General features: G+C 36.7%; 1 protein-coding gene across 2 annotated transcripts in view; it reads right to left on the bottom strand.

Annotated features, from left to right (window-relative positions):
* Nucleotides 1-14,539, bottom strand: part of SLC4A4 (solute carrier family 4 member 4) — a 1,959,050-nt gene that overhangs the window by 595,651 nt on the left and 1,348,860 nt on the right. The gene's annotated exons all lie outside the window — the stretch shown is intronic.

Here is a 14,539-nt window from a genome sequence, read left to right on the forward strand (position 1 = left end):
AGAAGTGATCCCAACTGCAAACACATTTAAATATCCTCCTGAAAAAAGCTAATGAATATAAATGTTATAACAATATCTAGGGAGATACACAAATTGGTATTTATGGACATGCAACTGTTCTAGCTCTACAGCTTTTCAGTACATGCACTCTACTTGTACAAATCTTTATTAATGCATTCAAGCCAATAAGTCCAAACTGCACTAGCTACAGATACAACCTGTTTCACATTTTATTAACAGCAGAAGTACAGCATAACTGGCAAGTCAATCTATCCTTTGAAGTACTCAGCTTATGGAAAGCCTAATTTCCATTATGAATGAGTGTCAAGAAATTTGGTCTAGGTTACTGGCTTTTGGATGCATTCTGGGCCTTTATTTTTTCAGATATTTATTAACACATACAGGCCAATAAAGCCACATTCTGTTAGCTGTAGAAATCATTATTTTGGTCTTATTGGTGCAGTATAACTGAAGAGTCTGGCTCTTCTCTGAAATGTTCAGCTTAAGACATATAAAAACCTACAACACCCACTGATGAAGGTAAAGTAACTTTGCAAATGGCCTACAGGCTGTACAGCATGAGTGCTCACTATCCCCACTGGAGGGGTCTCCTCCATAACTGAGAGAAACAGTATATTTTGCCTTGTGACAGAAGCAGAGGACCACACTGCATCTGATGTTCTTATTCCCATTAATCATCTGGCTAGCAGGGGCTCCCACTGCTGTACCATGCAACAGCCCTGCCTTCTCCTAGTATTGCAGCACATCAGCTTAGATGTAGGGCTACCATCCAAACATAGCCTGCTGCTACCCATGCTGAGATGGACATGAACTGTATGGTTTGTGGCATTCAGGAGGATGTCACCCAGCATAGCCAATGTCTTAGACAGACCATGGAGTGAAGAGATAACAAAATGCTAGGTTTTGTGATGACTATGATGAAATATGTTAACGCCATGTTTATCTGTGTAATAGATATCATGTACACCATCACTGCTTTGTCCAGCAATGTTGTCTGTGATTGGGGGTAGGGACATATACAGGATCACCATCACAGGATACAAATTCTGCTCCTACAAGTCTACAAATGTCTTATCACACTACACAAGTAGTTTATTCCCACACCATTTTCTTATCTGCTCAGTGGAACTATAAGGTACTTTTAAAATGCAAATGCAACATGCCTAAACATGGACACTTTCTTATACAACACACTAATGTATACAATGCAAACTGACGATAATTACCAGCCTTCTTTGCTAAATGTAAGGCATACACCAAAGTCGTGCAGTCATATTGAAATTTTCTCCATCCTCTCTCCAAACTGCTTCCAATGGAATATGCAGATTTATCATGTTAGCAGCATGGAAAGAACACCAGTACTCTGTCTTAGCACAAGCCCACCAATTACAAGTGCAACCAATAAATAACCTGCTACTTTTTTCTATGGTATTTAAAGTTCTGATGCAGGAATCTTTTTCTTTTCTCAGAGTCATTAAAAATATCACATTATAATCCCCAATCACATCCTTCCAATGCTCTGTCACTAAGGAGGCCCCAGAACAAGTTGTTTGTATTGAGGACTGTAGCTTTTCAGTCTGTGAGCCACTTTTGTCAATAGATATTACCCCAGATTGATATTCAGATTACCATAGACATTACCCCAGATTCATATTCATATTACCATAGACATCACTCCAGGTTCATATTCAGACTACCATATACATTACCCCAGATTCATATTCAGACTACCATATACATACTCCAGATTCATATTCAGACTACCATAGACATACCCCAGATTCATATTCAGAACACTACAGACATACCCCAGATTCATATTCAGGCTACCATATACATACTGCAGATTCATATTTAGACTACCATAGACATACTCCAGATTCATATTCACCCTACCATATACATACTGCATATTCATATTCAGACTAGCATAGACATACCCCACATTCATATTCAGACTACCTTAGACATACCACAGATTCATATTCGGACTACCATAGACATTACACCATGTTCTTATTCAGACTACCATAGACATACCCCAGATTCATATTAAGACTACCATAGGCATACCCCAGGTTTATATTCAGACTACCATAGACATACCCCCAGATTCACAGTCAGACTACATAGACGTTACCCCAGATTCATATTCAGACTACCACAGACATTACCGCAGATTCATATTTAGACTAGCATATACATACTCCAGATTCAAGTTCAGACTAGCAAAGACATTACCCAAGTCATATTCAGACTACCATATACATACTCCAGATTCACAGTCAGACTGCCATAAACATTACCCCAGATTCACATTCAGACTACCATATACATTGCCCCAGATTGACATTCAGACTTCCATGTAAACTGACATACTTCAACTTCGACAGATCTCTGCTTACTCTCCTCTACATGCACCACCTAATTACCTACAGTTGGTACCAATCAGCCTGATCGATCACCTGCTCAGATGTACTCTGAAAATACTTTAAAATGCATATCATATTTAATTATTTGATTAAATGAACACAGTTTTAACTTATACCAAAAAATCTTGTTTGTAAAGTTAACTTCTTTACTATATAGGTTTCTCTGTATTATCTAGTTTACAGACATGGCTTTATTATTTTTAACTTGTAAATCTGAGCATTTCAATCTGACTGCATCAGTACATTATCCCAATAATCACATTCAGTGTATAACATCAAAACCAGGCGTCTTTCTTACACGGAGTCAAACTTTTTTCTTGCACATTACTCTGTTTAACAATCCAAGGAATGCTTAATTTTTCTTTAAATGCATGTTTCAGCTCAATTTGACCTAAAACCACCCATTAAACAGAAGAATGTATTCAATGATGTTTACCTTACTACAGCTACAGCCAATTCAGCTGACTGGAAGGTATGACCTGCCAGCCATCAGAACAATCTGTCACATCTAAGCACTGAACCTGAACATCTGCAAGCAGAGTACAAACATTATGCGCTGACTAAGTCTGCTCTCCTATTCAACCCATGAAAGACAGCTAAAGAGAACTTAAAAAATTATGTCTGTGTGCCAGGGGAGGGCTTAGTCAAAGAATTACCAGTTCTCACACACACAGAAGGTAGTCAATAAAGGTTGCAAAGCTAGCAAAATGTCTTACTTTAGTACAAACATCAGCACAGCCACTAACAGTGATTTTATGCACATATACTGTATATAGTAGGAGTTAAACTTATATTATACATGTTCCATCAATTTATTGCTCTGTACTTGCATGACAACAGTACACAGTGTTGAATAACTTAGAAAATAAATGGAATCCTTATAATGTCAACCTGGGACTGCTGATAAAGGGTTTTGTTTTTTTTTTTTGTTTTTTTGGTATCCTGATTAACTGATGGAAATGCCTATAATGTGTGAATATATCCATCCATGTATCTATATAATACAGACACAGAAGTTGAGTCACACAGAACTGGATCACAAAGAATGAAAAAAAATGCTATCAACCTCAACTCAGTGAATTTTCAAGTGATACCAAGGGTGGTTCTGCAGTGGGGCACTGCATACACTCCCAACACAATTTGTTGAGGAGCTCTGATGCTTGTTATATATCAAAAAGACAATGCATACTACAACAGCAGACATAAAAACCATAACAGCATGCATTATAACTTTTATTTTGTATTTCCCTGATTAATAAACTACATCAAAAGTGTACAATAACGTCTTGGTGATTAATTGTAGATAAACTGAATACTGAAGCTCAAATGTATGCTAGTTTTACTGATGACAAATTATTCAACTAAATAATTAAAAAAACTCATGGCCACTTCACAATGGAATCACCATCACATGTACCACACATTTGATACCTTGCCTTTCTATGAAATTTTAGACAGATATGTAAGGGTTAAGAAAATAGCATACTGTATGCATCTTACTGCGAAGGCGTGTGTATGTTCAACAATAAGATGATATGTAGCAGCCACTTTAGGTACATCACAACAGGATGTCATGTACTAGGCAGTTGTAGAATTAGGGTGTACATATAATGACAGATTTGTCTGTCAGGATGAATATAACTGCAAGAAGGTATGCATGATATGGAACATGTCTCCACTTATAATCTGCCCCACGTACTACCAGTTACAGAAAAAAAGTGCAGGAACATAAAGTGTTTAATTTGCTTTGAAAGACAGTGAAGAACTTAAAGCTTTCAAGCAGACAGCAGCACACTTCAAAGCTTCTTTCCTTAAGATTTCTGGACAAATCCAAAAGTAATTCGGGGACAAAAAAAATCAAAACCAGGGTCAGTTTTTAAATATTGTTCTTATTCACTTAAAATGTTAACAGAGCAACAGGTTTTGCATATATATGCATTTTGTGAACAATAAAAAGTATGAAACTCTAATGTCTGGCATTATTGATTGACTGCAATTCTCAGTGATTTACTAGAAAATCAGAAAATATAGACGGGACAGAGCAATGATATTTGAAATCCTCAAAGGCAGTTGAGAGCCAAGGACAGCAGTCTGAAATGAAGATGTTTTTACCTTTGTAGGATCGTAGGATCATAGGATTTACAATGCAAATGAGCTAAAAGGCCATTTACACCATGCCAGTACCCACCCTCCCTTTATAAGGTGGGACAGCCCAGTCATTCAGAGGTGAAATTATTAATACCTATCTGGTTGTTCAGCTACTTTGTAAAGGCAGACAATGTATCACATAGCTTAATTTGGAGAGGAAGTTTGTTCCATAGGAGAGGAAGGCACTGCCTGGCAAAGCTATCCCTCTGTCTTGTCTTGTTGATTCGTTAGATGTTGGTAAGACTATATGATTTCTGAAGGTGGCATTTGTTTGCTGCCACTGTCTGCTGTTAGGCCCTAGTGCAAGTTCTGATCATAACAGTGCTTAGATGGATGCTAAACAATTGTTAACCTCCCCCACTCCATGCTGTTATGATCATGTCTAAAACTATGGAAGGTGTCAATACATTTATCTTTTTGCTAATAACTGAGTGCAAGAAAGCTTTTTCTTAGTATGTACATCAACCCTTTACTGCTGACCATTTTAGAAACAAAAGTATCCATTAACATTAAGCGCTTTTGTGTAGTTTTGCTTCATGTTATACTAATAACTAACTACAGAATGATTTCACACAGCCGCAAAATTTTAAGAAAAGGATACTGATAGAGTAATCTGTAAAACATGCACAGATTTTACTTCTAGGTTCAAAGTCAAAAAAGCAGTTGCTTATTGCATTTTAAATAAAAAAACTGTTTAATGTCATTTTATTGCACAGCATTAAAAATAATGAAAATAGAAACGCTGTATACAAATGTATACTAGTTTCATCACCGGAGTCACTATATATGTATGTGTGACTAGCTTTCTGGCATGTTATTCTGAAGAAGAACAACTCCATTTTATACTAAAGTGGATGATTTGCAAATGTTGTAGTTGTCAATTCTGAATGGTCTTTTTTACCATAATTTGACAACTTTGCAAATGTCCACATCTCTGTACTGCTTATAAAATTTTCAGCACAAGTTACCATGATTCATAGCACTGCACAGCATAATAAATTAACTACTATAACTAAGGACAGTTTCAGCTTACTGATGGCATCGAATAATACAGCTCAATATATCTGAAACTATTGAATATTACTAGCAAATTTCTCAGAAAATGTGTCATAATCTGCAGGAATTTAGCTAACAAATTCACACATAAATACAGACATAGAACTTTCTCTTTGTGTGACATGTGTTGCTGCTTTTCAGGCTAAGTATTTAGGGTGGGAAAGTATGAATTTAATGACAAAAAAACTTTCCAGTATTGGAGAAAAATAAATAATTTTAATTCTATTGTAATAATAATTCAAGACCAATATATTTTGGATCGATGCTGTATTCGGCATCATGAAAAGAAGTCATATATCCACATATAATGCAATACTGCATGATGTTTCTACCAACTACCTCTAAAAGCCTGCATGATGTACTAATATTTATACAATGTCATATCTTAGTCTCCCTTTAAGAGTTTATGGGACCATTTTCATAGAATTATACCTGTGGATTCTACCCTTACACATTTTATTGCAGTTCAGTCTGCCATAATACCACTCATATTACAGGGATTTCCATCATAGCATATCTCTAGTGACAAAAAAGCTGTTTACTGGAAAAAGATGTCAGACTTTTTTTTTACTTCAAATATAATGACATCTCATTATAGACATAACTTGGACATGTGTTGCATTCCAAACTCAGAACAAAAATCATGTACCCACCCTTAATGGCAGCCAAATGTAGCATAGCACACTACTTTGTTCCTGGAGGGATAACTGTGTACTCCTACATACAAGCTGAACTGCCATACTTCAGATATAATGATACCTCAATATGGAATTAACTCTCATACAGAACAAAAGTCATGTACCCACCCTTAATCATAACCAAATACATATTTTTTTTTTCCTTGTGCATTTCTTTTTTCCAACTGTAACCCTCTTTCCCTTTCTGTTCCCCCCTTTCTTACTCTCTCTTTCCCTTTTCTTCTCCCTATCCTCCTTTCTCTCCTTCTTCTCCGCTCCCTTACTCCTTTGTTCTTTCTTTTTTTATAGCTTCTTTCTTTTATTTCTTTGTTCCTGTTATTCGTCTTTTACCTTCTTTTTCTTTCTTGCCTTTTTTGTTCCCCTTTCCTCTTTTTTATCTTTATATAATTATTATGCTGAGAATGCCAGCAGATTCTAAACAGTGTGATATTATTATATACAGCCACTTTTATATACTGGTTTCTTAGTCAGGAACGGTTAATACTTTTAAAAAGCTTGAAACAATATTTAGAAGAAAATAACCCAGAAATCTATCAACTGAAACTGAAATTATGTGTATATGTACCCAATCAACCTTAGTCCTCACCCTGTAATGAAGATTCATGTCAGTACTGAATAGATTTAACAATACTTACAGATTATGATATATACAATTTTCTTAAACTATTTAACAACAAATAATCCATATTTTCAAATTAAATTACAGGACAGATCAATAAACCAAAACAAACACTGATCTGATGTTACAACTTCCAATCATACAAGTCATCTACGAACAGGAAGTGCATCCTTACTTATAACACATTTTTTTCTAGAAGAGAGCAGTAAGCTTTCCTGGTATTATATGCCAATATAGTTTTTTTTTTCCTGAAGGAGTAGCACTAAAGCAATGAACTGTGCAAATTGGTTGTATTTCTTAAACTAAGTGAATGTCAGTTAAATAACAAAAGTTAGTAATCCCTTTGCAATGATACACTGACTGTGTTGTGATGAACTTTCAAATGATTACTTCCTGGAAGTAACCTAAGGACACATCATTTAGGAGAAAATGCTAACACTACATGACCAAGAAATAATGAGATATCACCTGTATTGATTTTCTCCTTATTTAATGTCATTTGTGTAAATTATTAAGTTTGCATGTGGATGCAGTCAAACAGATACTGTGCAGCTGCTTGTATGCCTAGAGGTATTTCTCTCATGCTAAGCATAAGAATGCAGAGTCAGCTACCCAAGTGACTGTTTGACAATGTTGTCAAAGCTGTCTAAGCACAGATGTTTAAAAAAATGGGGGGGGGGGGGTGAACAATGCTCACATTGTCAAAGAAAGAAAATATGAGACACATAAAAACAGCACAGAGAAAATCTTTATAACCAAGTTAGAGCTATTATAAATCATCCCCTTAGCTAAAACAAAACAGCTGTTATAAATAAAACATTTACATTTGTATTTTACATCAGATGTATTTTTCACAATTGTTAATATACTATTTTGACATGACCATAAAATCTCCTGTTAACGATTAAAAAAAATTCCTGAATAAGATATCATTACTAGAAGTGATTACAGAGCACGGTGATGGTTCTTATCCCTCATTAGAACAACACATTACATAACTTACATGAAACATGAATGATGTTGAAGACTGAATTACCTGTTATATGTTGAGATGAAGACTCTACAGGCAGTGAAGAAGATAAATATTTATGTTGAATTATGGTTATTTTAAGCTTTGATTGTTAGGCACGTTCAATAAATTAAACTAGAACTATATAAATCAACTATTCAGTTGTTTGATACAAGAGCTCCTTGGCATTTTTGATAGAGAATCCTGTGGTTAGTTGGTTTTCTGCTTTTTCATTTTAACAATTAACCATTCAGATTGATCTTGGTTCTCTTCAGAGTGACAGATGCCCAATCCATGTCTTCTGAAATGCATCTTCAAAGTTGTTAAAAGTTCTTGGTCCATTCTGTAAGTAAATTTTTATTCTTGCTGGAAAAATAATTTGAGTTTTAATGTTTTGTTTTAACAGCTTTACTAAAGGACAATATTTTTCCTTTTATCAACTGTTTTAGCAGAACAGCCATTATCAAATCTTATAGTATGTTGCTCATATTTCTATTCCTTAGAAAATTCCCTCTTGCAGATTAAGGAATTTGGGAATCCAAGAAGACAAAAAAGAAATTATACCTTCTCCTTTGTTTTTCACTGGCAGGCCAAATATTCTGATATTGCATCTTCTCTCTGTAAACTAAAAGTCTCCAGTTTATCTTGTAACTGGGTATTTCAACTGAGAAGAAATTCTGTTTGTAATTATTGTACTTTTAGTCTTCCATCCACATCCAAAAGTGCTGCTTCTATGTCAGAGATTTTTGTTTGTTGTTGAATCATGTCCTTTAATATATCAGTTTGTCTGATTCCATTTTCTCTTAAATTGTCCAGATTTTCCCAGAACCCATCCATTTTCAAGGAATGGGTGACATGACCAATTGCAAGTCATTTTTCAGAGAAGAGGCTGCATGTAATTATTTGGAAGCATGCCTTTTCTTTTCCCAAAAGTTCTCCAAGATAGTTTGACTGGAAATCTTCATAAACTTTGACATATCAGTAGAACAGATGATAATGTAAATAACCAGCTATAATTTTTGACATAAAAACATTTCCCGGTATAATAGGTTAGATACTGTGAAACTCTAAAAAGGTGCTGTTCTCAGTTGGCCATGATGGTCCTGCTATGTCTTTCGTCAAAACTAATTAAATTCTAACAAACCACAAAGATAGAAATTTAACTTTGATCATGTAACTGACCTTTTACCTCTGCATCATCCTCCCAAAGTAATCACTTCCTGTCTATGTATAAAACAATCTATTTATTTTTATTATGTCTCACACAAGTATTGCCCTCCCTGATAAGCTAAAGCAATACTTGCTTGTGATCAATCAATTTTTCTTATGCTTTCTGTCAAAGTCTGCTTCCCCTTTCCAATCCCCATTAACAGTCACTGACTATCTATTTCTCAGATGTCTGCTAATGATTGTTATCTGGTTGCCTGACTACTGAAATTCCCCAACCACCATCTCTGTTAAAAGGATCGGTACTGTTAGGAAATTATATTGCTTGTGCTACTAACATTGATACTAGTTTCAGATTCAGAGATCACTTTACCACTAGAACAGTATGAAGGCACTGGCCTATAGCACAGAAAGCGGTATTACAGAACCTACATACAAATGTGGCAGTCTAGTGGTATGACTAATTCTGATTAGCCATGTGCTCTCCCCGATAAATATTTGTGGGAGTAATGCAGAAAAAGCACTCACCATCTTTGGACAGCATACACTAATTCACATCAATGAAAAATAAGGGGCTGGTAATGCTGCAGGAGTTAAGTACTGCTAAGTCATGTGTGTGTGTGTGTGTGTGTGTGTGTGTGTGTGTGTGTGTGTGTGTGTGTGTGTGTGTGTGTGTGTGTGTGTGTGTGTTTGCTCCCGTATGCATTTGTATGTGTGTGTGTGTGTGTGTGTGTGTGTCTCTCTCTCTCTCAGCTCCCAATTGCAGCTGTCTGGGATGTGTGTGTGTGTGTGTGTGTGTGTGTGTGTGTGTGTGTGTGTGTGTGTGTGTGTGTGTGTGTGTGTGTGTGTGTGAGTAAGTGTGTGTGTGTGTGTGTGTGTGTGTGTGTGTGTGTGTGTGTGTGTATGGGCATGTTTGAAGGTGTCTGTACAATGTAAATGCATGGCCTCATAGTTAGAACACTAAAATGACTAAATCTAACAGTACAGTGGTTGATTCACACCACTAATGAGATTATACTTATTGCAGCTTTACTACGTCTTTAGTCTTAGATTATCACCATTACATTGTTGGGCACTATAGTATTATCAAAGTTTTTTTTTTTTTTTGGCAAATTAAAAACAAAAACTAACAACATCTATGTAACACCCCTCATTCAGTAATTTCCTTGGAGGTGTAGTACATTTGCCCTTAACCTTCCATGTTATCTACTTTTACATTATCATAAGACATTAGCAACTTCAAACACTAGACCCCACCCAGTTTGGGTTCGTGAAGGGCCGATCTTGTCTCCTGATCCTTATTGTTGTCTTCGAATCAGTCTCCAGAGCTGTGGATGAGGGTAAGGTGGTCCACACAGCCTATGTGGACCTCGCCAAGGCCTTCAAAACCATCCCTCACTCTGGAATCATAGATAAACTTACTAAGCTGGGCATAAATCGCTATGGATCACTCAAAGGGTTGCCAACTGGCTTACTGACAGAATCCAGACTGTAAAAGTAGCCGACTCCAAATCCAGCTCCAAACAAGTGACAAGTGGAGTACCTCAGGGTTCAGTCCTGGGACTGCTCTTGTTTGGCATCTACTTCTCTGAAGTACAGGCCAACACTAAGGGACTCTGGCTAACAAAGTTCGCAGATGACTGCAAACTGTGAGCCATTAATGAATACCCAAATAATGTGAATATTCTACAAAAGGGCCTTACAGAAACAGATGCTTAATGCCAAGAAATGTATAGTTATCCCCTTTGGGAAAAACCATGTACCCATGAATTACCACATAGGTGGCAGTACACTAAACACCGAAAGTGTGATGATAGACTTAGGAACACAGGTGGACGGTGGTCTCATGTTTGATAACCACATCACCACAACAGTCAGGAAATCCTTCTATGTGGCACACCTCATCACTAAGGGCTTTTCATCCAGAAAAAAGGGGGTCAGTGTCCCACTGTACTCATATATCATTAGACCCATTATAGAGTACAACGCCCCATTTGATATGTACCTCACAAGACATCTGCAACAGCTGGAAAGGCCGCATAAATACCTCACTAAAAGAATCACAGGCCTAAAGCAGATGCCCTATACTGACCATCTAAAAAAACTCCAGCTATATTCTGTGGCATATCGTCTACTCAAAGGCAATCTCTGCTTAACATACAAGGCCATGTCAAACCCTGACCTGTTGGATATGCTCCACTTAAAGAAATACCAATCCCTCAGAGCCACATGCTCCAGGGATCTAAACCTTGTCATCACAATGAACAAAACATGCTGGAGGGATAGGTTCCTGACCCAGAGACTCCTCAGACTCTGGAATAGACTGCCCATACATGTCAAGCAGAGTGCCTACTTGATGCTCTTCAAAAGGAACCTTGACGATTGGATAGGAGATAGGAAATTCACCCTGGGGATCACGTCAGTTGCCCTGCTAGACAGGGGGTCCAGGGAAGTAAATATTGTGGGAAGAAATATCCAGGTAATTGTTATGGCTAGGCTTGTATAGGCCCTAGGGCCGATAGCCTAGTACCAACCTATGAACCTATAATTCACGGGTGTATGTTTAAAATAAATGAACAGATGTTTTTGTTGCAGCCAGTTCATGGATCAGAAAGTAATTCGAAAGTAGTTAGACATATGTTAAGGGATTATCATTTTGCCTTCTTCCACAGGATCTGTGTCACTTCATTGTGTGGTTCACAAATAAGGTGTATCTAATTCTAGATAATATAGGCTACTTCTTCAGAATATAGATGAAACAGTCAAGAAATGTACAGAAATGCCAGTCAGCTTATATCATACTAGCAATTATCTACTACCTAGTTCAATATCACTTTTATCTGTCTCAGTACTTCAGAGGACTTAATAGGACCCCATTTCAAGTGTGCTGGATTTGACGACTCTACATTCCAGAACATATCATCTGCAAACTTGCCAAAAACTTAAACTAGCTATCATTAAACAGAAATTTCAGTCTTCCATGCTATGCTTTGCATTTAACTTACTCTAGCAAATCTCCTCTGTAATATAAATGCTATAGCTGAAATGGTACACCCCTCCAAGATCCCTTGGGTCTCCCAGCTGTGACTTGATTAAGCTATTGTGAGATACAATTCTGCTTTTTAACTCTATTTTTGTCCACATGAATGTTCATGTCCTAGTCATTGCCATAACTGTTATCATTTGCAAAGTCATTTTAAAATGACAAAAGGTAAAGGTGCACCGACCGCAGGCACCAATGTGCATGCAGTGCCTATTGACATAAACCACCTTTTAAGAAAAAGAACCGTTTAGCTGTTTTAAGTGTCATTGCGTTATTACAATCACTTACATATAGTTTAGAAACTGCCAACTTGTTTTCTTATTGCTTTTAAGGCAACTATTGTCTGTTAGTACCTTAGGAAAATAACATTTCCAATTTATAAGCTTTTATGAAGTGATTGTGATTGCTTATAGGCAGCCTGTAAACTGTCATACTGTTTTTTTAAATCTAGCTGTAGGCTATTCATAAGTGATTGGTAACAAGATTGGTTAATGACAGCCTGAAAGCTTTCAAACTGTGATTGTTTGTAAGGTAGCAACAAATTACTAAGTTGCTATATTAACAAATATGTTTTTATAAATTTTCTGGACTGTCAAATATGGAAGTAGTCTACAGCATTTTAAACAATTCCAGAAAGGAATATTTGGAACTGCAGCATTTTTCAGAGTTGGTTTGTGACATTCTGTTTTGCATTCTATCTTACTGGGGAAGTAAGATAAAGAACTTTGAAAAGGACTGCTGAAAGCACTATCTGGTATTTTACTGTTGAATATACCATAACCATACCTATTGAATTTTGTAACCACAGATATTAGTTCTTTTTTACGTAAGTATTTATTTGTCTCATCTTAAATATATTTAAATAACTATGAAGATATCCTGCCTGTATGTAAGTGTTTGAGACTATTATGTATATAATTGTTCAAGACCATTATGTTTTTGGAGCATTTCTCTCTGGGCCTCCACTGCAAATGAGCCATCTTAGCCCAGTGGACTATCTTGGTAACCAAATGTCAATAAATAAATAAATTAATTAATAAATATAAAAATATGGTGCCTTACTGTTATCTATGTGTTGCTGAATTAGAAAAACAAAAATTGTGATGTAGTGACATTTTGCGACACTCTTTTGTGCAAAAGATAGTCAAAGTATTACACCTCTGCAAATCAGACATTAATGCACAGTACAGGGGAAAATCATTTTCTGTGTAGAATCACAACACTTTGTACTGCATTGTGGTAGGTAAGCACAATACATTATTGTAACATGACTGTCATAAACAGTATATGACATTGTACTACTGAATAAAGAATGAAATAAGAAGACAAGAAAGAGAGAGGGAGGGAGACAGACTGTAAGAAATGCAGCACTCTTTATCCATACCCCTTTTGTGCAGGGATAATTAAAATATGTGTTTTCTGCAATAGACATTATTGAAGAATGGACAGGAACTTTGACCTTCTCTTCAACTGGAGCTAGCTTATTTTTTGCATGTCTTAATTTCTCCATCTGTCTCACAGTGTGCATCCTACCACCCATCTCAGACACTTCATCCCAATCACCTCTAGTTCCTCAACTGCTCTGCAATCACTGCCCCGGAGTTCTGTACCACACAGTAGTATCAGTTTAACTACTGTTTTGTACATCTTACTTTCCAGCTTCTTTGGCATTCTTCTGTCACACATTACACCCAACACTGTATGTCACTTAGCTGCAGCCTCTCTGATTCTAAGTTTGACCTCCTCATTCAGACTTCACTTCTCCTCAACCATACTTCCCAGATACCTGTTTGTCTGTTGCACTATTTTACCTTCCATCTCAGTTTTTAGCTTCTTCTGATTTTCCCTATTTCCTGCCATTATAGATGTCTTTTCTGCAATCAGATTCATCCAATGTTCCTTCAGTTTGCAATCTATTCCTCTAATACTGATGTATGCAATTTGGCAATGCCACTTAGCTTGGGATCTAGAGTATACTACTCTGTGGAAAGGATAGACTAAAAATGGTGTTGGAATAGTGTTTTGGAAGGTCTACTCTTGGCAGTCAGACACCAGTGTAAAGACAGTGCAAGATTCACAATCAGAACCTGTGCCCTACAGCATGTTCTGACAATGAGGAGGAGAAGATTACATTCAGGCAGCAGCTGTAGACCCTACTATACAAAACAGAAAAACATGAGTTGGTATTGATAACGTGGGACCTGAATGCACATGTCGGAACAGACAGGACAGGATATGAGGAATGCCTGTGCCCACATGGGTGGGGCAACAAGAATAAAGAAGCAGAGGCCATTCTAAACTTCTACCTGGCAAATGGTTTGATAGTAACCAACACATGGTTCAGAA

Source organism: Protopterus annectens, chromosome 2.part0, assembly GCF_019279795.1.
Source record: "Protopterus annectens isolate FY-2018-M chromosome 2.part0, PAN1.0, whole genome shotgun sequence".
In the NCBI taxonomy this organism is placed as follows: domain Eukaryota; kingdom Metazoa; phylum Chordata; order Ceratodontiformes; family Protopteridae; genus Protopterus; species Protopterus annectens.